Here is a 23,892-nt window from a genome sequence, read left to right as displayed (position 1 = left end):
CCTCCTGCCCCTGCCACCACTTATGCAAAACTGCTTCTCAGGCATCTTGACCACAGCCTGTGGTGCCACTTCCACCCCCGACCTGACACTCTAGCTGTGTGTGCCAGGATGTTGGCTCCCAACATTGGGGTGTGCCCTGGCCAATTTGTCTCCCATTATTAGGGAAGTGGAAAGAGTCAGGAATCAGCTTGCACTAAGCACGTGAAATGGGACACAAAGCATGGCTACCTAATTCCCAGCAGAGCAAGCCACACGGCAGCCAGGGGTGTCACAGGCACAGGGCACCGCCACCTGATGAGGAACCAGGTTTGGGGAAAGATGATTGAGAGGACAGGAAGACTTGTGGAGCCTTAAATAACAAACAAACAATCCCAAAACCAAGGGGACTTGTGCATCTAGAAATGTGCAAATCCTGTCCTGCAGAAGGAATTCTGTGAATAACTCAGCCAAAGACAGAGGATCCAACAGTGCCCCCTGTGCCAACGGGGTATGTGTGGCAGGGAACAAGATGGCAGGTGGAAACCAAGGAGGAAGAGATTGGGAGAAGACTGTCCTACACTGTGTGAGGTGGTGGGCAGACAAGAGCAAGGATGCGCAGTGTCCCTACGCCCCCAATCAGAAAACATGGTGGGCTCGAGAATGAGCTTTGGCTGGAGAAGGGAGAAAGCCACAGAAAATAATGGCTAAAAAAGCCAGAGGCAGAAATTGGGGTCTTCCTCAAGGTAACTGCTGCTTACGATGAGAAGATTATCCAGAGTCAGTGGGAAAAGTAGAGGGTGGCTTTTAAATAGTCATTATTGACAATATAGAGGGCAAATGTGCCAGCCAGTGAGAGACACAGGACAGGGTTGGGGAGCTTAAGAGAGAAGGACCAGGCTTTACAGGTCTACACTTGATCTCACTGGATGGGAAGCTTCTAAAGGCAAAGGATTGTTATTTGGGTTGCATTTATAAACATCCCATCTCCAGACACCCTGCCCAATACCAGGTGGGCATGCAATAAAAATTGAATGGATGAATAAATGAAGCAGGAATGGCATGTGTTTCCTATAGATTTCTACCACTTAGGAAGCAGGAACCTTGGCTGATTTTTCTCTACCTATAATTGCTGGTGCTCAGTACATGTCTCCACACAGACCTAGGACCTAGAGGATTAACTGGCCACAGATGCCAGCTACCTCCATGGAGGTTCCGACCCTCCCAAGTTATCTGGTGCCAGCCATGAATCCCCACAACCTTTCCAGGAAATCCTGCCCCAGGCTGTATGGTATTTAGGAAAGCTGACCTTGGGGCCCCAAACATGGTATATTTCTAGCCTCTTCCTACAGCCTGAGGATTGCTCTCCTGACATGTATGACATGGACGTGTCACTGGCTTATAGTCTCTCCTCCTACACTCATGGGGCCCATCCTTTTTTTTCCCTGTCACATTCAAACTTAGTTAAGAATTCATTTCTTGCCACGGAACCCCCATACCACAGACTGGCCAGCTTGTCCCCGAACGAGAAAACACACACAATCCACCTTAGGAAAAAATGTTGAGCTCTATTACAACTCCTTGGCCACTTTCAAGCAAACACATTACTGTAGGCTTTGTTACTCATTAAGGAAAACACCTTGCTTCTCCTTGCTCACCTGGAGAAGTCAGGTAATCAACACAGATTAGTTAAGGATTTCAATGCAAATTGCATCATTTTCATGGTCATTAACTTTGGTGTGGTTTATATTTGTTTTTCATTCTCAAAAAACATTTCCCAGGTAACTAAGGAAAATATTCAAGGGCAGAAATATCAGACAGGCAAGATATTTAAAATAAATGAGCCATTTGTTCCTGCTTCCGTACAAATTTGCAGTTTCAATTTTGGATGGCATGACAATGCAGGCCGAAGGGGCGGGTAGGGGCTTCTGGGGCAAGTGCACTTTCTCTCCCCCAATTATTACTCAGTCATTTGACTTGCAGCATTTGATAAGTCTAGTTACATTTCTCCCTTTCTGAGTAACTTTCACGTGTAGAACTTCAACCTGGCAATTGTCAAGGGTGTCGTTATCACTTGGACTTGTTTTTCTTTACTCAAGACATGGGACATCTTCCTCAAAAACTTATTATATATATATTTCTGGTACCTAGCACATAGCCTGGGGCACAGTAGTTGTTTTGGGATGACAGAGAGGCCTCCCATTCAACCCCACTAGAAAGGTCTTTGATTGAAAGCAGGATTGTGCTATTTTTAAGATACTAATGCCCAGCCCACTATCTGAACAGCAATGTTACTCTTCTACAGAAACTGCTAATTGTTTCTGAGTATTGATGACATGCTCCATCCTACTCCTAAAGCCCTGACATCCCATAAACAGGCCTAATGGGATGCAGGCCACCCCACCTAGGAATCAAAGACACCTGGAGGCATATTTCTCTTCTCTGTGGCTCAACCTTTCCCCAGTTTATAATCCCTGGGTTGTAACAATTAAAGGGAAAAGATCAGACTACTACAGACAAGTGCTGGCTGGGAAACGGGGCCTTCCCCAATGATGAGCCATCTCATTCCAAAAACTACTGTGTTCTCCAGCCACCTTGGCCAAAGGCAAGTGAACACGGAACAAAAGGAAGCATTGGCACAGGCCACTTTCCCTTCTGATACCAGGCCTTCCCTTCTGTGTAGTACAGGGCCTATTCCTGCTTCTCACAAGTGGCCCCTACAGAAGTGTGGCAAGCAATTACGTACATCTGCATGTGCACACACATACACACTGACACACACATGCGTGCCAGGGAGGAGGGTGCCGGGGCATTAACACTAAGAATAAACTCAAAGAGAGCAAGTACTACATTCATCCACAAAACAGATCCAAGTGAGACTTCAGGGCAAAGTTGAACATAGCTAATGTGGTTTTCTTTTAGAAAAAAATAATACGTGTGTGTGTGTGTGTACATATATATGTGTTTTATATATACATACACATATATGCATATATATATATAATTATGCATGTTCCCTGAATTCAATCCCCAGCTTCACAAAATAAAATTATTCATGTTTATTGAGGAAAGTCTAACTATGGAAAAATGTAGAGGAAATCCATAATTATTCATTGTCTCATAATCCAAATTAACTATTATTAAATTTCTGGTGTTCCTCTGTTTAATTTTTTTCCATGCATAATGCTTACACATATTATCTGTAGATTTTTTTTTCATTTTGGCACTGGGGATTGAACTCAGAGGCATTCAACCACTGAGCCACACCCCCAGCCCTATTTTGTATTTTATTTAGAGACAGGGTCTCACTGAGTTGGCTAGCAGCTCACTTTTGCTGAGGCTGGTTTTGAACTCAAGATCCTCCTGACTCAGCCTCCTGAGCCACTGGGATTACAAGCATAAGCCACTGTGCCCAGCTATCTGTAGATTAGATTTTTGTATAGATTTTTTTCTTTCTTTCTGTTTTTTTTTTTTTTTTTTTTTTTTTTTTTTTTGAGGGAGGGACAGGGAATTTAACCCAGGAGCGCTTTACCACTGAACTACATCCCCCAGTCCTTTTTGTTTTTTATTTTGAGACAGGGTCTCACCAAGTTACTTAGAACCTCATTAAGTTACTGAGGGTTAGTTACCCCTAACCCTAACCCCTGAACTTGCGATCCTCCTGCTCAGCCTCTGGAATATCTGGGATTACAGGCGTGAGTCACCACATCCAGACTTACATATATTTCTACAAAAAACATAACACATGCAGTTTTGTATTCTGTTTTTCACCTTAAACCCTAAGCACCTTGTTAGTAATATTAAAAATAATTTTTAATCCCTACATTATAGTCCATCTGTAGATGCCAAATAATATATCTAATAATGTTCTCTTATCATTACTGTCATAAGATACCTAAAGCAGGCTGCTTATGAAGTAAAGAGAGACCTTTTAGCTCACAGTTTTGGAATCTGGAAGTCCAAACAGCATGGAACAGGGTCTGGTGAGGGCCCTCTGAAGTATACCATGTCATGGCAAGAGTCTGTGTGTATTTCTGTCCACACGGTCACTCACTCTCCTTGCAACGCCACCAGAATTCAATTGTGGGGGCTTGCTTGACCCAAAAGATGTATTCTAATCTAATCACTCCCCAAAGGCTCACCTCTAAACACCATAGTCAATTAAGTCTCTACCCTCTTAACACCATTAACACTCTGGGGATTAAACTTCTGCATTAGTTCAGGGGCACAAATCATATTCAAACCACAGCAAGCACCTTTGTTTAAAATTATTTATGTTTCTCTGTTCAGTTCCTTAATTAGATTACTAAAAGTAGAATCCCTAAACCAAGAGATGTGACTATTTCAGAATAGTTTTATCTTTAAAACTATACACGTGGATTTCTTTCAAAAAGAATGTATCAACCCCAAATATCACATGTAGTGCATGAAACTTTATGATCGTTATGGTTTAGATATGAGGTGTCTCCTAACAGCTCTTGTATAAGACAATGCAAGAATTTTCAGAGCTGAATTGATTAGACTACAAGAGTGTGACCTAATCAAAGGATCGATCTACCATATAGATTAACTGAGTGGTAACCGTAGGCAGGTAGGGTGTGGCTGGAGGAAGTGACACTAGGGGTGTGCCTTAGAGGTTTCCTTTTGGTCCTGGGTGAGGTGAGTTCTCTCTCTACTTCCTGGCTCTCATGTCCTGAGCCGCTTTCCTCTGCCACACCCTTCCGCCATGATATTCTGCCTCACCTCAGGCCCAGAGCTACTGGGTCAACCGACCTGAACTAAACCTCTGAAACTATGCGCCAAAACGAACTTCCCCTCCTCTAATTGTTCTTGTCAGGTCTTTTGGTCAGGGTGACACAAAGTTGACTAAAACCATGATTATAACCTGTCCTATTTTGATTAATCATTAGATAGGATAGAATAACTACTGCAACAAACCACCCCAAAATTTCAATGTCTTAACACAATATAAGGACTTTTTGTTTGTTTGTTTGTTTGTTTTCTTAATTCACTGTCCCATGTGAGTTAGCAGGGACATTCTGCTCCACACAGTCATGTAGGGACTCAGTCTCTTCCTACCTATTGTCTAGGTCCTCAGAGTCCTTGGCTGGATTCGTTCCATCCAGACAAACAGGGACAATGAGAAAGTATGGCAGACTGAGCTCGCAGGTCCAGAAAGGAGCTTAAATCACAGCCACTCATGTCCCATGACTCAGTTTAGTCCTGTGGGGGAAACTACCTGCAAAGGAACATAGAAAATGTGGCCTACCTATATTCCCAGGAAGAGGGATTTCATTATTTTGCAACCATGATTCAAAAATGAATAAGCTGACACACAAAAGAAATAGATGCGTGGTACATGGTATCACAGCTAATTAGGGGCAAAAGCTAGGATTAGAGATTTTTAAAAGTCGCACTTGTTAAGTGGATAACCTGTGACAGATCATGCTAAATACTTTTCAAACATTGTTTTAATGAACTCTCAAGACAACCCTATGAGATAGGTGCTATCTATCGCTGCGTCCTCTTTACAGAGAAGGAAACTGAGGTTGAAAGCAGTGAAGCAAGAGGCCCAAGATCAACCAGCAGAAGTGGCAGCAGCGTCACTGGATTCTTGAAATCACAGTGCTTGTTTTAGTCAGCTGTTTCACCACTGTGACTAAACGACCCACCAGAACAATGGTAGAGGAGGAGAAAAAGTTTATTTGGGGGCTCATAGTTTCGAGGTCTTAGTCCACAGAAGGCCAGCTCCATTCCTTGGGGCTCGAGGTGAGGCAGAAGAGCGTGGCGCAGGGAAGCTGCTCACATGGTGATCAGAATGCGGAGAGAAAAAGACTCCACTTGCCAGATACAAATATATCCCCCAAAGTCACGCCCTCAATGTTCCACTTCCTCCAGCCACACCCCACCTGCCTTTGGTTACCATTCAGTTAATCCCATCAGGGAACTAATTCATTGCTGGGGTTAAGGTTCTCATTTTTCCTCCAAACCTTCTTGCATTGTCTCACACGTGAGCTTTTGGGTGACACCTCACATCCAAGTCATAACAGCGCTACGTCAAATGCCCCCAGGTCTCCTGACACAGGGCATCCATGTGCATTTCTCTAATGTGCTGGTCCACGTTTACCTGGTGCAGAACATGCAGGCTGCAGCCATGGCCCTGCCAGCAGGGATGTGTGTGGACCATGCTTTGCCCTGTTCATTTCCAGACAGCTCCCGCCTTGAGCTCAGGATATTTCCTCGGTGCCCCCACGCATCTGCCCTCCAGCATGCATCCTGGCCCCGTGTGCATCTGCCACCATAAATCAGCCCACCACGCTCTGTACCCTTGGTGCTTCTGAATGTCAGGCGAAAGGATTTGCCTTTTCCTGCTCTGCTCCTGAGGCTCAGGCCTCGACATCTGAGTTATGCTGTTATTTTTTTAAGTGAAAGAAATCTAGTCAATGATTTGTAGCAATCACTGCTAGGCAATTCCTGTTAAAAGGCTCTGTATATCCTTACAGAAGGAAGCAGAAGCCTGGCAAATTGCTCTGATATCCTTGACACGATTCTGTGATGAGCCATTGTTAGGTCAAGATGAATCAGGTGTGGTGATTAAAAGACTATGACAATACAAATCAGACAGCCATTGTGTAAATTAGGAAATACTTTCAAGGAAACCAAGAAAGGCAAGTCACTGGGCATCAAAGGTCACCCAGAAGTCAAGGACAGTAAAGTCAACTGGGCCTAGAAAGAGTTGATCTGTTTCCAAATTCTTTTTGTTGAACTCCCTGGGCACAGCTGTGATGCACACAAATCTGCTCTCTTTCTATCACATCTGTCGGCCCTGTTGGCTCTCCGCATTACCCAAACCAGGCCCAGAAAAATGTCAGCAACAGCACAGGCCTTGTGCTAACAAGCCGTGCACCCTGCTCAGACTCTCAGCCCTGACTTCTGCTCAGAGTCTCACTCTGAGGTCTGGAAAGCCCACCCCACTCGAGACCAAACCTCCCCTCACACCAGACAGCTCCCTGTGCTTCCCACCTCCTCCTGCTGACGTCCACCTCAGAGGGAGGCGAGGCTGGGTCACCAGCTGCACGCCAGGCCCTGCTCCTACAGCGGCGACCTCACTGTCCCTCCAGTAAGGAGAGGAGAGCTGGAAACCTCCTGGGGCCTGTGATTCCCCTCAAGTGGCTTAGGTTCCATCCTTTGCCAACTCGCTCAGAGGTCCTCTTCTTCACACCATCTTCCCTGGCCTCCTCCAAACCTTCAGCTAGCCGGCGGCAGTGAGCGTTCTTCTGACTTTCCTATGCACCTCTCTCAAAGATGGGGGGCAAAATTCCAGGGTGAGCATCCCGTTCCACTGTCCTGTGTACCGGTGCCTCCAGCAACACCCCGCCATTCACAGTGTAAGTATAGAAGCCAGAGAGACAAATTCCTGCTACTTCATTCTTCTTTTTCAAAAGCTTGACTGATGTGTCTGGGTGTAGATGTCTCTGGGTCTGCGCTATTGAGGGCTCACTCAACTTCTTGAATCTGCCTAATTCCACCCGGGGCTTTTTTAGTCACACCCTATTCCTCCTCTCCTAGGACCTCACAGACACAAATACAGGACCTTTTGCTACAGTCCCACAGGCCCCCGAGGTTCTTTACTCTTTTTCCCAGTCCATTTTCTCCTGTTGTTCATTTGGACAATTTCTATTGTTATAGCTTCAAATTCACGATTCTTTGCTCTCATTCTGCTTTTTAGCTTCATCCAATGAGATTTTATTTCAGTTATTGTATTTTTCACTTTCTTCTTTTTGGGATTAAAAACTTAAAGACATAAAACTGTAAAACTATTTTTTTTTTTTGATCCCTAAAGCACAGGCAAACTACATTTTACATTTTACATTTACATCAAACTAAAAAGCTTCTGCAGAGCAAATGAAACAAATAACAGTATGAAAAGATAACCTACAGACTGGGAGAAAATATTTGCAGACCATATAGTCAATAAGGGATCAATAGTCAAAATATATGAAAAAACTCAAAAAGTCAATTGCAAAAAGAGAAAAATAATAGGCAAGGGACCTGAGTAGACGCTTCTCAAAAAAAAAAAAAAAAAAAAAAAAAAAAAAAAATGGCCAAGAGATACATGGAAAAATGCTGAACATTGTTAATTTAGGAAAATACAAATTAAAACCATGATGATATGTCATTCATACCTGTCAGAATGGTTATTATCAAAAAAAAAACTCCAGTCAGAATGGCAATTATCAAGAATACAAGCAACAATAAATGACGAAAAGAATGTGGGGAAAAGGTACACTCATACATTGCTGGCGGGAATGCAAATTAGTGCAATCATGGAAAGCAATATGGAGATTCCTCAGAACACTTGGAATGGAACCACTCCTTGACACAGCTATACCACTTCCTAATTTATACCCAAAGGACTTTTAAAAAATCAGCATACTATAATGATGCAGACACATCAATGTTTATAGTAACTCAATTCACAATAACTAAACTATGGAACCAACCTAGGTATCTCCAACAGATGAATGAATAAAGAAAATGTGATATATATACACAATGGAATATTACTCAGCCTTAAAGAAGAATGAAATTGTGGCATTTGCTGGTAAATGAATGGAGCTGGAGAGTATCATGCTAAGCGAAATAAGCCAATCCCAAAAAAACCAAAGGCCAAATGTTTTCTCTGATATGCAGATGCTAATTCACAATAAAGATGAGGGGCTAGGGAAGAATATAGGTACTTTGGATTAGACAGAGGGGAGGGAAGAGAGGGGAGGGGGAATGGAGGTAAGAAGGACAGTGGAATGAATTGGAATATATATGCATATATGATTACATGACTGGTATAATTCCACATCATGTACAACCAGAAGAATGAGAAGTTATACTCCATTTATGTATGATGTGTCAAAGTGCATTCCACTGTCATGTATAACTAATCAGAACAAATTTTAAAAACAAGGAAAAAAAAAAAAAAAAAACTCAAGATCAAAAGTATTGTCTAGGATGTTGTTTTAGTCAGCTTTTTCCCTGCTGTGACTAAAAGACCAAAGTAGCACAGTCGTAGAGGAGGAAAAGTTTACTTGGCGACTCACGGTTTCAGAGGTCTCAGTCCGGGTTTCCAAGACGGCGGACTAGAGGGAGGCTCGTTCCTGGTCGCTCCGTAACTCCGGTTTCAAGCAGAGGCTATCTGTTTCTTGGTGAGGCAGTTTCTGCTGCTTATCAATCCCCTGCTCTTTACCCCATTTGTCTGCTGTGATCACCTGCAGTCTGCCAGCATATCAACGCCTTTTTTGAGTGCAGATTGCTCACTGGCAGGCGTCTATCATCCGCCACTTGCCTGCCTCTCGCCTGTCCATCGCCTGTCTTACACCTATCGATCACCCAACGCACAGGTTCACCTCCTGATCGTCTGACAACAGTCAGCAAACTGATCACCAACCGCCAGTGGAGCACCAGCTGCCTGCTGTCGCCTGGAAGTTCACTGTTACAGTACCTGCAGGTTTGATTACACGTGGCTGCCGCCGTTTGGAGACAACAGCCAGGCCCTGTAGGACCCCTGGCCAGACTGACTGAGCCCCGTCTCCAGGATCCCTCAGCCCGACTGATTACTCCCTGCCTCTGGGGCCCTCACATCGACTGACTGCTCCCTGCTGCCAGGACCCCCAGACCAATGAACTGCGCCCTATCACCGGGACCCCAGACTGACTGATTGCACCTGGCCTCTAGGATCCCACAACCACACCAAACACACCTGACCTCCAGGACCCCTGCCTGATCAACCGCATCGCGCCTCCAGGACCTCCAGATGACCACGTCCACACCCTGAGCTGCAGCTCCCCATTTGCCAACACATTGGAAGCCAGAGCAGCCATCTTGGATAATCCTGGAAGCCGGAGCTCCAATCTTTAGGTGAGGCGAATTCCATCCTGAGATGCCTGCTGGAGGCTTGAAGCTCATTTTCAGGTACCTCTCATGCATCAGGCTACTGAAAACTGGGAGGTTTCATTACTATATGATTGTTATACTGTAGATTTTCTTTTTTCTCCTTATTGAAAATTTTTAAGTTTTTATTTCTTTACTTTCCTTGCTCTCTTTTCCTTTTGTTTACCTGTTCCCCCAGAGTCTCTTTCTCTTTTTTGCATGCTAACATCCAATTTCTTTTTATTACACTCTCACCCTTTCTATTATCTAGAACTTCTGTATATTCTTTTCTTATCCCATTAACAGCTACATCCTACATCCCTCTGCATCCTCTTTGTCCTCCATTAGAAACTGCAACCTTATTGCAAATCTGTTTGTTTTACTAAAGATAATATTTGACCTCATTCTGTTTATTATGACAATTTTGTTATTGTCCCCATAGGGGCTATTTGGTCTAGGATTGCATAGTGTCTGATTTGGGCACTGCTAATATTGATCTCTCCTTAAAGAAAGGGTTTTGGAAACCTATAAGGTCACTATAAGCCTATAGGGGGAAATCTGCAATACTCCAGATCTGCACTGCTAGAGGTCTCAGTCCATGGACAACAGGCTTCAATCCTTGGGGCTCGACATAAGGCAAGAACAACATGGTAGAAGAGTATGGCAGACAGAAGCATCTCACATGAAGATCAGAAAGCAGAGACTCCACTCACCAGATACAAATACATACCCCAAAGCCACGCCTCCAATGACCCACCTCCTCCAGCCACACCCCACCTGCCTCCAGTTACCATTCAGTTAATCCCATCAGGGATCAGTTCACTGATTAGTTTAAGGCTCTCACAACCTAATCATTTCCCCTCTGGACCCTCTCTTGTTGTCTCACACATGAGTTCTTGGAGGACATATCACATACAAACCATGTCAGAAGTGGAGAAAAGGGAACTTCTGTGCATTATTGGTGGGAATGTGATAATGCACGGCCATTGTGAGAAACTGTATGGAGGTTCCTCAAAAATGAAAAATAGAATTACCTTATGACCCAGTAGCCCTCCTTCTATTTCCCCACAATAGACTTCAATCAGTTTGCTGAGGAGATGTCTGCACCCCCAGGTTCACTGCAGCATTCTTCACAATAGCCATGTTACAGAATCAACCTGAGTCAATCAACAGAGGAATGGAAACAGAAAATGTGGTGCATACACACAAAGGAATTCTATCAGTCATAGAAAGAAGGAAATTTCTGTCATTTGCAACAATATGGATAGAACTGAATATTATGCTAAGTGTAATAAGCCAGGCACAGAAAGACAAATACATGTTTTCACTTATAAAATAATTGAACTCGTAGAAGCAGAGAGGAGAATGGCCGTCACTGAGTCCTCAGCATGGCGACCACGGGAGGTGAGGGCCAAAGGCCCAAAGCCTCAGACAGGAGTAGTAAGCTTTTTATTTTAAGTGTCCTCACAGCATGGTGAGGACAGTCAATAATACTCTATTGTACATCTCACAATTACTAAGAGATCACATTTCAGATGTTCTCACTACAAAAAGCAAGACATATTTGAGATAAAGGTCATATTGTTCACTTGCCCACTTTGTATTCATAAACTGTAACATTGCTTTGAACCCATAAATATATATAATCATAAATTGCCATTTTTACAATAAAATTGGTTTTAAGTTTTTAAAAAATATAATTTCAAGAGCTGGGATGTGGCTCAGTGGTAGAGCATTTGCCTGGCACATGGGAGGCCCTAGGTTCAATCCCTTATAATGTAAAAAATCAATAAAATTTCCATTTGCTGAGTCTTTTTTCTTCCATTTCTCGGCTGAAACTTCCTTTTCATTTGTTTCATGCATATTCATAGTTGCTCACTGAAGCATAGTTATGGTGGCAGCTTTAAAATCTTTGTCAGGTGACTCTCACAACTCTGTCATCCAGTATCGGCATCCACTGTCTTTCCTCCTTCAGGTGGAGATCTTCCTGGTTCTCCTGTGGTGACTGAGTTTCTACTGGAACCTGGGTATTTTTGGTTCTGTGTTGTGAGCTCTAGGTCTTCTTTAACCTTCCACTCTAGCCGAAGTCCTCTGACGCTGCTCCAGCAGAGGGAGGGAACTTTCTCATTGTGGCCAGATGGGGACAAAAGGCCATATTCTCCATTTGGTCTCCACTGGCACCAGAGAAGGAAAGAGGAGCCCATCACCTTTCTGGGCAGAGGTATGGGTTCCAGGTCCCCCACAGGTCTCCACTGGCATCATGGGGGGAATCTAAGTGGGATGCCTTGTTATTGCTGGGTGGTGGTAAGAATCCTAACAGTCCATGAGGCCCCCTCTGGCCACCCCAACGAGGAAGGAAGAGACATTTTATTGCCCTTGTTTGAGAGTGGAGGTCCAGGCTTCCTGCATGCCTCAACTGAGAAATGAGCACTTGGAAATGTTCTAGCCTATCACTGTTCATTTAAGAATGAGAAATTAGTGACCCAGAGATGAGCAATGGCCATATGGCAAATTAGTGCCCAAGTCAGGACTCAACATTCATGCCCTTGGCTCCAAGACCATTTGTCCATAAACCAAAGAGCTCCCAGCCCACAGGAGGAATGCCAGCCCCCACCCAACATAATAATGAAAACTCTCAGTGGCCAAAGGATAGCAGCTGCCTCCCTTCACATCCTGCCAGACCCCAGGCCAGAAAGCACATATGGCTGCGTGCCATCACCCCCTAAACAACACAAACACACGTCTGCTCGAGACGGGCCTTCCATCCAACACACACAGCAAAAGCAGGCTCTCGGGCCAAGAACCACAGCATCACAGTCACCTTCAGGGCTGGTGGTCTTCCATCTGGAGAGGATCCTGGCTTTCCTTCCGCTGAAATCCCTGAGACCAAGATACACCCAGGAGCTGTGGAACTCAGAGCAGCCAGCAGGCCAGGCGCCCTCCTCCTGGCTGAGAGCTGGGTCTGCACCCAGCGGGAGTCGCCTTCCTTGGACCTGGGGCCTCTCCTCTGGCCCCGGCCACCAGGCTCAGCACAGTGCCGCTTATTCTCTAGTAAGGGAAAGCTGGTGACCCCAGAGGGGAAACTCTGCTTTCTAACAGTCTTTGTTTTTGTTTCCATTTAAAAAGGTTAGTGACTTTATTGCATGTGGAAAGAACCAAAGTCACAATTTCAAAGAGGCTCAGCATGTTTTGGAGCTGACCAAATACACAGAACTTTGAAATGGGGGGATAGGGAAGGGAATAAAAGGAACAAAATTTATTCCACATTCACCATGGGCCAGATACACACTTTGGTGCCCCCCTGTGCCCTCCCCTAGCTTTCACAATAAAATTTCCAGCCAGATTCAAGTTCCAAGCTCCTTACCATAGGCCATCGGACTGTTGGGAATTAGACAGAGTTGCTGGACTCCAGGATGGCACAGAATAATAAACAAGCATAGGAATACTGTTTGAAACATGAACTAGAATGACATGCAATGAGGTCCTCCCTCTGTATCCTCAGAATTGGTTCCAGGAGCCCCACAGATACAAGAATCCATGGATGCTCAAATCTCTTATATAAAAGGGGGGCAGTATTTGCATATGACCTATGTATATCCTCCTGTGTGCTTTAGACCATCTCTAAATTGCTTATAATACCTAATTTAATGTAAATGCTGCATAAATGGTTGTTACACTGTATTGTTAGGGGATAAAGACAATAAAAAAGTGGAAAGTATGTATATGCTCAGTACAGATGCAATTTTTTTAACAAATATTTTCAATACTCAGTTGGTTGAAACTGCAGAATTTGTAGATATGCAGGTTGACAATATTAATAAAGTCAGGGGATGCCAAATTTTTTTAATAATATTTTTAAATAAATTATTTAAATTTTTTAATTCATTAAACTACCTATGTAAGGAATTACAAACTGTGTTAAAGCGATTACCTATGTTGGTATTTTGCAAACTGGTAATCCCACAATCTTTTGCTAGAACTTATGAATTGAGCTATACTCTCATGAGCACTAGAATCTCTGTGATTTTGTTAATTCTTGGGATAGTTTAGCACTCATTCTTATAATTTAAAACAATTTCCAAATACTATTGTCACTGAGACCAAGCATCAATAAACTTGCCTGTGGGGCAAACCTGACCCATCACAGGTTTTTATCACATTTTCAAATGGTTGATTAAAAATCAAGAGAAGTATATTTTACGGCATGTGAAAATAATGTCACAATGATGAAATGAGATTTGTAGTGTCCATAAATAAAGTTTTATTGGAACACATAAATGCCTGTTCATTTATGGACTGTCTGCGGCTTCTTCCTGCTCAAAAGGCAGAGCTGATTAGTTGCAACGGGGACCACACAGCCCGCAAGGCCGAAAGGTGAACTCTCTGGCCCTTGGCAAAAAAAAAATCTGCCGACCCCTGATCTAGACAGTCCATCAAATAGTGGTGCTGGTGCCAGATGAAAAACACGCTGGGACAATGGTGATGATGATGACAGACACAGCCAAGGAACCATCACATTATACAGAGGGGCAATTTACAAGGGAGCCCACTGTGGCACGTTAGAGGCTCTGCTGACAAGATGAGAAGCAACATTAGAGCAAAGCGATGCATTCGGAGACTGTGCCATGCATGCGGGCTTGCTGTGCATCTATTCTGTGGGGAAAATGGTCTGAATTATGAGAGATCTGAATTCTGTGAGGTCTTCAAGAATATAGCCCTCCCATAAAACACCCAGCTGGGCTGGGGCTGGGCTCAGTGGAAGAGCACTTGCCTCGCGTGTGTGAGGCGCTGGCTTCCATCCTCAGCACCGCATGTAAATGAATAAAATAAAGGTCCTTCGACAACTAAAAAAAATTAAAACACAGAACACAACTGGCTTCTGCTTCCTTTCTCCCTGCCCCTCTCCTATGCCATTTCCTCAATGTGGATTGTGGGACCCCTCGAGTCTCTTTGAATTCCCACCAATCTGAGTCCTGTGCCCTTCCTCTGGGTCCCCCAGGCTCTCCGCTGGATAATCTTTATCACAGCAACTTTCCTGTCACCTGCCTCCTCCTAAGGCTGTAAACACCTCTTCCTCCAAGGCAAGAACATCTCTTCTTCATCTGAAAGATGGACAGAAGTTCTAGTACTCACTAAGGTGTGAACAGTAGGCACTTCATGTCTGCTAGGGACTGGATAAGTGTCCCCCTTGTTAAAGGCTTGGATCACAGTCTGTGGCACTACGGGGAGGGGAGGGACCATTTAACAGGAGGGACCTAGTAGTTAGGCCACTGGGGGTATGTCCTAAAGGGGATATTTGGACCCTGACTCCTTTTTCTCTCTTTCTCATTGGTTCTCGGCCACCATGAGGTGACCAGCCTCCTCTTTCCTATGCTCCTACCATATATACAATGGTGCCACGGGCTCAAAGCAACAGGACCAAGCAACAATAGACTGAAGCCTCTAAAACTGTGAGCTCAAAGAAAACTTTCCTCCCTATATCCTCAGGGTTTGGCTTGGTTTGGTTTTACAGTGATGGGAAGCTAACAGCGTGACAGCAGGAATGAGCCAACACTGTACGGACACTACCTCCACTACTTCCTGTAGTAGGTACAAAGATTATCAGCCCACTTCACACACGAGGAGATGACTCAACAAGGTCACACGAGCAGCAGCCAGGACTGGGATGCACACACTTTACCAGGCACTGGCTGTCACCTGAGGCACAGTGGGGGCTGGGAGGAAGCCTGAGTGACAGGACACACGGTCAAGCCCATACAGAGCCGCCACTGCTGATGGGTTCGACTGCAGAAGCTAAGACCTTCCACTTCAAGGGACCTCTGGGAACATGGATGCAGTTTCCTTCTATGAACTCAGAAACCCTCACCCCGTGGCACTTCTTACATCCCGGGCTAAGAGGGAGGTGTTGAGTTCCTCTGACCTGAGTCTGAAAGAACAGTAACCAACAGGGAAGGAGAGGTTGGTTGGCAGCTAACACCCGTTCTGTTTCTGGTACGCTCGAGTGCAGGCTTCCAGGTGCATGTTCTCTGCCAGCCCATGAGAAGCTCCTGCTTTTGACCTGGTGATCACGTGGCCTCAAACAGAATTTCCAAAATGGAACATCACATCAGAAATGGAAAAACAGCAGCAAACTCAACGCTCATGTTGATGGTACTGATTCTCAGATTAGGAAAAAACTAGAAACAACTCAAATCCCTATCAGAGGGCAGGGAAGAGCTAAGGGAACTGTGGAGAGCGAATGATGAGCAGCAGTATGCTTAAAAAATGACTAGGTCAAACAACAATAATAGGTGTTGGCGAGGATGTGGGGAAAAGGCACACATTTACATTGCTGGTGGGATTGCAAATCGATGCAGCCACTCTGGAAAGCAGTATGGAGATTCCTTAGAAAACTCAGAATGGACCCACCTTTTGACCTAGCTATCCCACTCCTTGGCCTATACCCAAAGGACTTAAAATCAGCATACTACAGTGATGCAGCCACATCAATGTTTATAGCAGCTCAATTCATAATAGTGAGATTGTGAACCAACCTGGATGCCCTTCAATAGATAAATGGATAAAGAAACTGTGGTATATATACACAGTGGAGTATTATTCAGCCATAAAGAATAATATTATGGCATTTGCAGATAAATGGATGGAATTGGAAAATATCATGTTAGTGAAATAAGCTAATCCCCAAAAACTAAAGGCCAAATATTTTCCCTGATCACTGGATGATAATATATAATGGGGGAGGTAGGGTGGCGGGTGAGAGAAGAATGGAGGAACTTCAGATTATGTAGAGGGAAATGAGAGGGAGGGGGTATGTAAAATGATGGAATGAGACAGACATCATTACCCTATGTACATGTATGATTACATGAATGGTATGAATCTACATCATGCACAACCATAGAAATGAAATGATGACCCTGTTTGTGTACAATGAATCAAAATGCAGTCTATAAAAATATATATATAAATTTATATATAAAATATACATATATATAAATAAATAATATATATATATATATAAATGACTAGGTCAAATGTAGGCAAGGTTTACACAAAACCTTATTAGGTTAAAAGATAAATGTGCACATGTTAAGTTAAAATATAACCATGTATCAAGGAGAAAACAACACTATAAGGCAGTTGGTGTATTACTCACATATGTAAAAAGAAAGATTTTTTTTGTTACTGAGGAACTCACTGATTTGCTAGTTCCCCCAGAGTACCTGTTTTAGAGTAGGATGACAGAGTTCAAACATTACTCTGATACCTACTTGCTCTGTGAGCCTGTGCAAGTACCTTAACCTCTCTGAGCCTAACTTTTCTAGGATATTGAATAGAAATAATATCTAGCTCACACAGATTGAAGAGAAAAATTATATAAATTCTCACAGATAAACCCAAACACTTGACATGGAGTTCTGCGATTGCTAGCTTTCTCCCTCAGCTGGCCAGAAGACCCTCTGAAATTCAAGCAGAGCAAAATCTTGGGTCTCAACCAAATCATCGCTAACTTAAGCAGGCCTGGGTGCCAGCCAGTCTGTTGAACACTAAGTGGAGCTGGTGGGTCAGCACCCACCATGTAATGAGACTTCAAATTCACAGCCACTGCTCTGCCCTCCCCAACCAGCCCAGGCTCACTGATGACCAGCAAGAAGCTCACTACAGGATCTCAAAAGGGCCTCATGTCCACTGTCAGGTTTGACCCTCCTATCAACCACTAGTTGAGTGTAACTCTTATCAGCTGCAATACAGGATGAAGAACCGGAATGCAGATAAACCAGAAAATGGGCAGACCTGGGATCTGCTCCAGGCCAGACTCTCCACTGCTCCTAATTTTGCAGTCTTTACCCTCATCCACTTCTCTTGGGGTTGCTGGGTCACAGCAGAGCTAGCAATGCACAGAGCTGGTGCAGAATCAGCCTGTGCCACCAGAAGTTCAGGCAGATGTCACTATCCAGCCCACCAGCAATCTGCCTGTCTGGCATGGAGGCAGGGGCCAGGGGGCAGGGTGGTGTAATCAAAAGGGCAGCAGGAGGTCACCAAGCCTGCAGCAGAAGGAGGAGCCAGAATTCAAGGCATGTAGGGTTAGGGGTCAAACAAGTAAGATCAATCAGAGTTAAGTCATGGATTCACCCAAAGCAAGCCTCAGAGGCCTACAGAGGAGCTGTTTTGCATCCTCTGCAAGAGATGATTCTGGGATTCAATTGGAGAGGCAAGGAAAAGATAGCTAACATTCAAGTGCCACTTGAAATGCCTGAGACTCCTTTTAAGCATTTTACATTCTCATGAACCTCGCCCAGGGTATTCAGTATTTTCACCTTCATTTAATGGATGGAAAAATTACAACATATGAGTCAAGGAAATTGCTGGAACCTAGGCTTGAACTCAGGGAGCCGGTTGGGCAGGGCAGTCACACGGGCACCACTGAGTCGGGCCTGACCTGGAGAGGAGGAAGGTCAGGACCAGGAGAGGATGTCCAGCCAGGACCAGACGCCCTCCCCTACCTTCCTTCAGATGACAAGCGGTGCGAGGAGCAGCATTTCGGGGGCGGGGGGGGGAGTACATTTGGCAAGCACAAACTTGTAACTTGCTGATATGATCGGAAGTTTTCCAAGAAGGAAGCAAGGTGGGGCAGCCTCCCAGCAGGCCGTTTAGCCATTGTCACAGGAAATTAATCTTCTTCTTTCTCCTGACCGTGCCTCTCAGAAAAATGGTTCAGTCAAAGACACGGCTCGTGACCACCCCCGCTCGGCAATCACAGGGCTGCATCCCTGTCGTATGTCAAAGAAGATGCTCCCTCGCCTCAGATACCTGCAGGTAATTCCCCTGCCGTTTCCCTGCAGGGCTCAGAGGGCTATGGCCTAAAGGGTTAACATCTCATTTCCTCTCTTCTTTCAAGCCTTAATCCCCATCCTGAGCTGGGCACATTCCAAGCCCACCTGGAGCAGGTCAAGACGAGCTCCCAGCCCATGGCTGGCCCTTCATTTCCCCTGGCAGGAGATTAGATGAGGCGCCCATTAATCACTCATTACTTTGGTCCTCCCCGCTGGCCAGGCCTTGGGCAACTGGCCAAGAAGCCCAGAGGGTGGGGCAGTCTGCCTGCTGCCCACCCCACTGTATGACGCCTGATGCCACCCTTCCCAGGACAAGACACAGAGAGGCACAAGTCTGTCTCACTGCCCTGTGGATCATGGAACACACCCAAGAAGCGTGGGGCTCAGGGCTACGGCCTAAGGGATCAGAAAGGCCCACGGAGAACACTCCATGTGTTGGGCCCTCCGCTGAAAGAGGAGGTGAAGGGAACAGGAGCAAGCAGAAGGAGGTCCTCTTCCAGGATGACTACACATCAGCAAGAAAACTGCTCTGCCTGTTTCTTAAGTTGTTCCTTATGGAATTTAAAGGGAAACTGGGGACAGGGAGTGGAGAGAGGAGGGGATGTTGCATGGATAATTATTATTACTGCACAGCTGGCAAGGTTCATTTGCTAGGTTCAAATATAGGATAAAAAACAGCCTTTCTGACACGATCCCCTGGACTGAGGGGTCTGAAGGCACTGAGATTTCATATATATATATATATGCTTTTTACTTTAGTAACACATATATTGATATACTGAGCACTGACAGGCTGCCAAGTAGTGACCAGTCACAGAGTAGACAAGAATGGTAAGAGGACTGACCCTGACCACTTACTCTGTGCCAGGGTTTTGCCTAAGGCGCTGCATATCAGTGCACTTCGTCCCATCCAGCCCTCAAGGCTTTGGCTATCCCCTTGTTACTTGTGGGGAGACAGAGGATGGGGTGGGAGGAGGGCAAAATAAAGGCCTGTTGGATGAGAATCTGTCAATGGACAGACTCTACTCTGGGGAATGAGAGGAGGGGAGCTAGCATGTCAAGTCCCATCCTATTTGGCAAATCCTGACCCCCTCTTCGTGTCCCCAGCAACTTGGGCTCTCAAACCAAGGCAGCCTGCTCTTTCTCCCTCAGCACTTGCTCAGGCCCCCAAAGAAATTCACAGTGAGTCCGTGGGGGTGGGCTTAGATGGCCTTCTGGTGGGATGAGGCTGAAGGGAATGTGCTTTGCTTTCAGGACTGAACTGAAGACCCCTTAGACCAAGCAAGAACACCCAGTTTTCCATTGCTCATGCCTTAGAGTCAAGGTCAAGGGCTCTGTTAAAAAGGAAGGAGCCACCTGCAATAAATAGAGGCATCTTAACTCTGCACCTGTCACTAGAACTTCATTTTAAAGACAGCCCAGGGCAACAGTTTCACACCTGAGTTTGATGAAGAATCACCTGAGGCAGCCTTTAAAATGCCAGTTCTCAGGCTCTGACTCCACGCTAGAATCTGTTTATTTTTTTCCCACCAGATCCTAATTCTGATTTAGATATAGAAAAGTGGGTAGGGAGACACTGCCTTGCAACATTTAGATTAGTAGAGAGGAAATGTGAATGGGCAGTGGGGAGGTAGAGTAGAGTAGAAGGCAGATAAGATCAAGATAAAGAGGATGGGAAGCAGAGTGAGGGGTTCGGGCTGGGAAGGGTTGGGCAGCTCTCATTTCAACAAAGTGGACTTGAGTTAGGCAACATCTGAAATGCCCAGGTGAAAGCTGGCTTTGGTTCGACATTGTCCATACCAGCACGCACATCTCTGGGCCTTTGTTTCATCTCTTGCTGCTCGGCATACCCCAGGCCTCCCAGTCTTTCCATCTCCTTGAACTCCTCCTTGGACTGCAAAACCCAGCTGTAACTGACCTACATCCTCCCATGCAGAATCACTTTCTCTCCCTCATCTCTGTCTCCTTGATGTTTTGCATGTGTGCATACACACACACACACACCCTTGATTGCTTTGCAGTTATTTCTTTGCTTCTCTTTCTCCCTCCAGTGGTCATTTATCACCGAGTAGCCTGCCAACTCCTTGAGGGCAGTGATGCAGTCTTGTTCACAGTGTAAGCCCCAGCACGCAGTGACAGTCCCTGGCACACGGCAGATGCTCTGAAATAGCTGCTGGAGAAAAATTCGACAGAAATGAATTCTGCGGAGCCATTGTGATGTCATGAGAGGAATGATGTGGTGAAATCAGAATTTTAGGAATATTAATCTGTCAGCATGAAAAAAGATGGATTAAAATGAAGACAGCGACTCGTGGCTGGGAGTCAAGAGGGGAGATTATTACTGTAATTTGGATATGGCTTAAGGTGGGGGCAGGAGGCATTCCTTGAGATATCACAAAAGAATGTGGAAGGGACTTTGTGATGAATGAGTTATCAATGTAGGGGACAGTACACCAGTGTTGGGGGCACTCTAACATCAAGGGATTCTTTCTGCAACTGGGATAAAAGTGGTACCCTGGAAAGCAATGTGGGAGACAGAGAGGGACAGAGCAATACCCAGCTTCTCTCTAGGACATTGATTGCATCAAAACAAGCATTCGTAAATAAAGACTAAAACTCCAGGTCAAAATCTCCAACCCTGACCTTACCCCCAAACTCTGGGCTGTATTTTCCATTCTCTGACAGCTAGTTAAAAATATTTCTTCATAGCACAGGGTGCTAAAAAGAAGATAAGACCAAGCTGGGGCCCTGCCCAGGGCTGGGCACCAAGGGGATCACATGAGTTCAACTGGCCAGCCCTCCCCACAGGAGACCCGCACAATTGCTTATTCAGTAGTGGCTCCTATGTTCTGATCACCCAAACTCTTTCTCCAGGCCGGGACCTCTGGGAAATCCCTGCTGCAGCCCTGCAGAGGTTTATAGGAAAGTCCCAGGACTCCCATCTGCTTCCTTGCATTAATTTCAAGGGCTAGGATTTTGTTTTCTAAAGGAATTCAACTATGGTGCCAACAAAAATCTATAGGAATTGAGTAGGACTGTATTTAAATTACATTCATAAAATGTTTACTCTTTTGTATACTGAAACCAATAAGACCCTATTAAGCCCAGAACTCCATCACCTCCAACTCTATCCAGTCCAAGAATATTAATGTAGCAAAAGACTAATGCTACATTAGTAGGTTTCAAAAACTGAGTGAGCTTTAAAAAACATATTTAGACTCTGCCCGGGTGCCTTCAGCTGTGAAAGGATAGTTGAACAAACTGATTCCTTGGACCCCTCTCGGATATCTACTTCTTATTCCAAATTCCAACAGGCATCCAATGATTGCTTCAACTACCCAGGTCCAAGGCTTCAGTTCACTTACTCCCAAAGAGGGCATGCACTGTGTGGTGGGGGTGGCAAATGCAGGAAAAGAGATTCGAGCGTGCTCTTTTACTAGACAGTAGTGGAGGCTGGGGGTCAAGGTACTGGGTGTGGACTGCTTAAAAATTCACTAGACCCATGAATTTCAGATGCTAAGGGGCCTGAGAATGCCCTGAAATTCCCTTCCTAATCAGGGCTGATGCTATTTCAAAGAAAAAAAAATTAACTTCCAGATGTCTAAAACTGCAAGGTGCAAACTGTGCAAAAGCTAATTCTGTGGTGTGACAAGGGGGTGCAGGTATTCGGCTTCACTTGAGAAAGTGTCCCAAGCTGGCATAAACAGCCCGTGTACTTAGGCTCCCAGAGGCGCAGCCTTGCAGAGGCTTAGCAGAGACTGACACACGGATCTGAGGCTTTCTAGAAAACAGCTTGGCCGAGGCCCCAAGCAGGAGCCCCAGACGCGAGGAAGCGAGGCTGGGGTGGGGGACGCACCGGCAGCGTGTATATTCGCAGATCCCCCTCCGACCCGACACAGGGAGCTTCATGCCCCACCCCGAGGACGCCAAGTTTGCCAGTCCCTAGACTTTCGGAGTCAAGAGGGTGGAGGGGTAAGCGAGGGCGCCCAGGCTGATCTAGACTCCCGGGAAGGGACAAGAAGGATAGAAGCAGGCGCAGCCGTCGGCACGGACCCGGCGCGCACTGGCTTCCCAACCCGGAGTGGGCGCAGTCCCGAGGGACGCCAGACACACCCACTGCGCCCGGCCGCCCACGCCAGTCCCCCTGTAGGCCAGCGGGCGCCGGGCTAGGGCAGCTGCCGGGCCGGGCCGGGCCGGGCCGCGCGGGCGGCGCGCAGGGAGCGCTGGGCGCGCGGCTCTGCTCACCTGGCGGTCCGCGTCCGGAGCGGCCAGCGGCCGCCTAGCCTCGCCTCGCCCCCGCGTGGTTCCCGGCGCCGGGCAGCCTCAAGCATCAACGCATGGACGGCCGCCCCCACCGCCCTGCGCCCGCCCGCCACGGGCTCCCTCTGCGCCCCGATTCCGTGTCGGGCTGCGCGGGCGGCTAGCGTCTGGGGCGCGCGCCGACAGCTCTGGCTCGGAGTTTGCGATCGGGAAAGCGGGATCCGCGCTCCCTCGATCCCTCCTCCCTCCCCCACTCCCGGCCTCCCGCTGTCATCTGGAGCCGCTCCTGCCGCCCCCTGGCGGCAGTCTCGGGAAGGACCGGCCCCCATTCCACCCCGCGACCCCAGAGGGTTCGTCTTAGACCATGAAGGGGATAGATCGCTCAGCTGGACAGGAGGCATCATCCAGTAGAGGGGAGGACCATCTAGACAGAGCTATGAAGGCCGGACGGTGGCGATCGTGCGAAGGAGACAGGTCCGGGCTGGCCAGGACCGTCTCAGGGAGGAGAGGGAGAGGACGGCAGAGACCAGGAGGTAGGTTAGGGCCAAAGAGTGGAAGGTTTGGATCCCCCCTTAATCTTATCCAGAGATTTGTTGGGAGCCATTGAAGGACCCAGGCACACGAGAGGGGCAAGGGCATCCTTGAATTTTGGGACAATCATTCTGGCTGCAACAGAATGTGCTGAGGTTGAAGTACACAGTTGTTGAGGAAAGCTTTACAGTAAACCAGAGCAGTGAAGACGGGCCCGTGAAGAAGGAACACACACACACACTCTCACACACACGCGCGCGCGCGCGAGCGCGCGATAATACTGGGCTCCTGAGGGTTAAGGGAAAGGCCAAGAGCCTCCATGCTCCAACTAGGGTTAACAAGTGGAAGATAAAAGCATACTCTCGCA

General features: G+C 46.2%; 1 protein-coding gene across 2 annotated transcripts in view; it reads right to left on the bottom strand.

Annotated features, from left to right (window-relative positions):
- THSD4 (thrombospondin type 1 domain containing 4) overlaps nt 1–23,242 on the bottom strand; it is a 590,989-nt gene extending 567,747 nt beyond the window's left edge. Inside the window, exon 1 of one of the 2 annotated variants that reach the window (XM_079122620.1) lies at nt 22,980–23,242. The gene's annotated coding sequence lies outside the window, so the exon portion shown is untranslated. Of the gene's footprint in view, nt 1–7,019; nt 7,350–22,979 lie in introns of those variants that run through there. The other variant, XM_079122621.1, reaches the window with a different exon arrangement.
- Between the last annotated feature and the right edge of the window lie 650 nt (nt 23,243–23,892).

Source organism: Sciurus vulgaris (genome assembly GCF_902686455.1).
Source record: "Sciurus vulgaris genome assembly, chromosome: 2".
Taxonomy (NCBI): domain Eukaryota; kingdom Metazoa; phylum Chordata; class Mammalia; order Rodentia; family Sciuridae; genus Sciurus; species Sciurus vulgaris.
The sequence above is the reverse complement of the archived record's forward strand: the minus strand, read 5'-3'. Positions and strand labels throughout refer to the sequence as shown.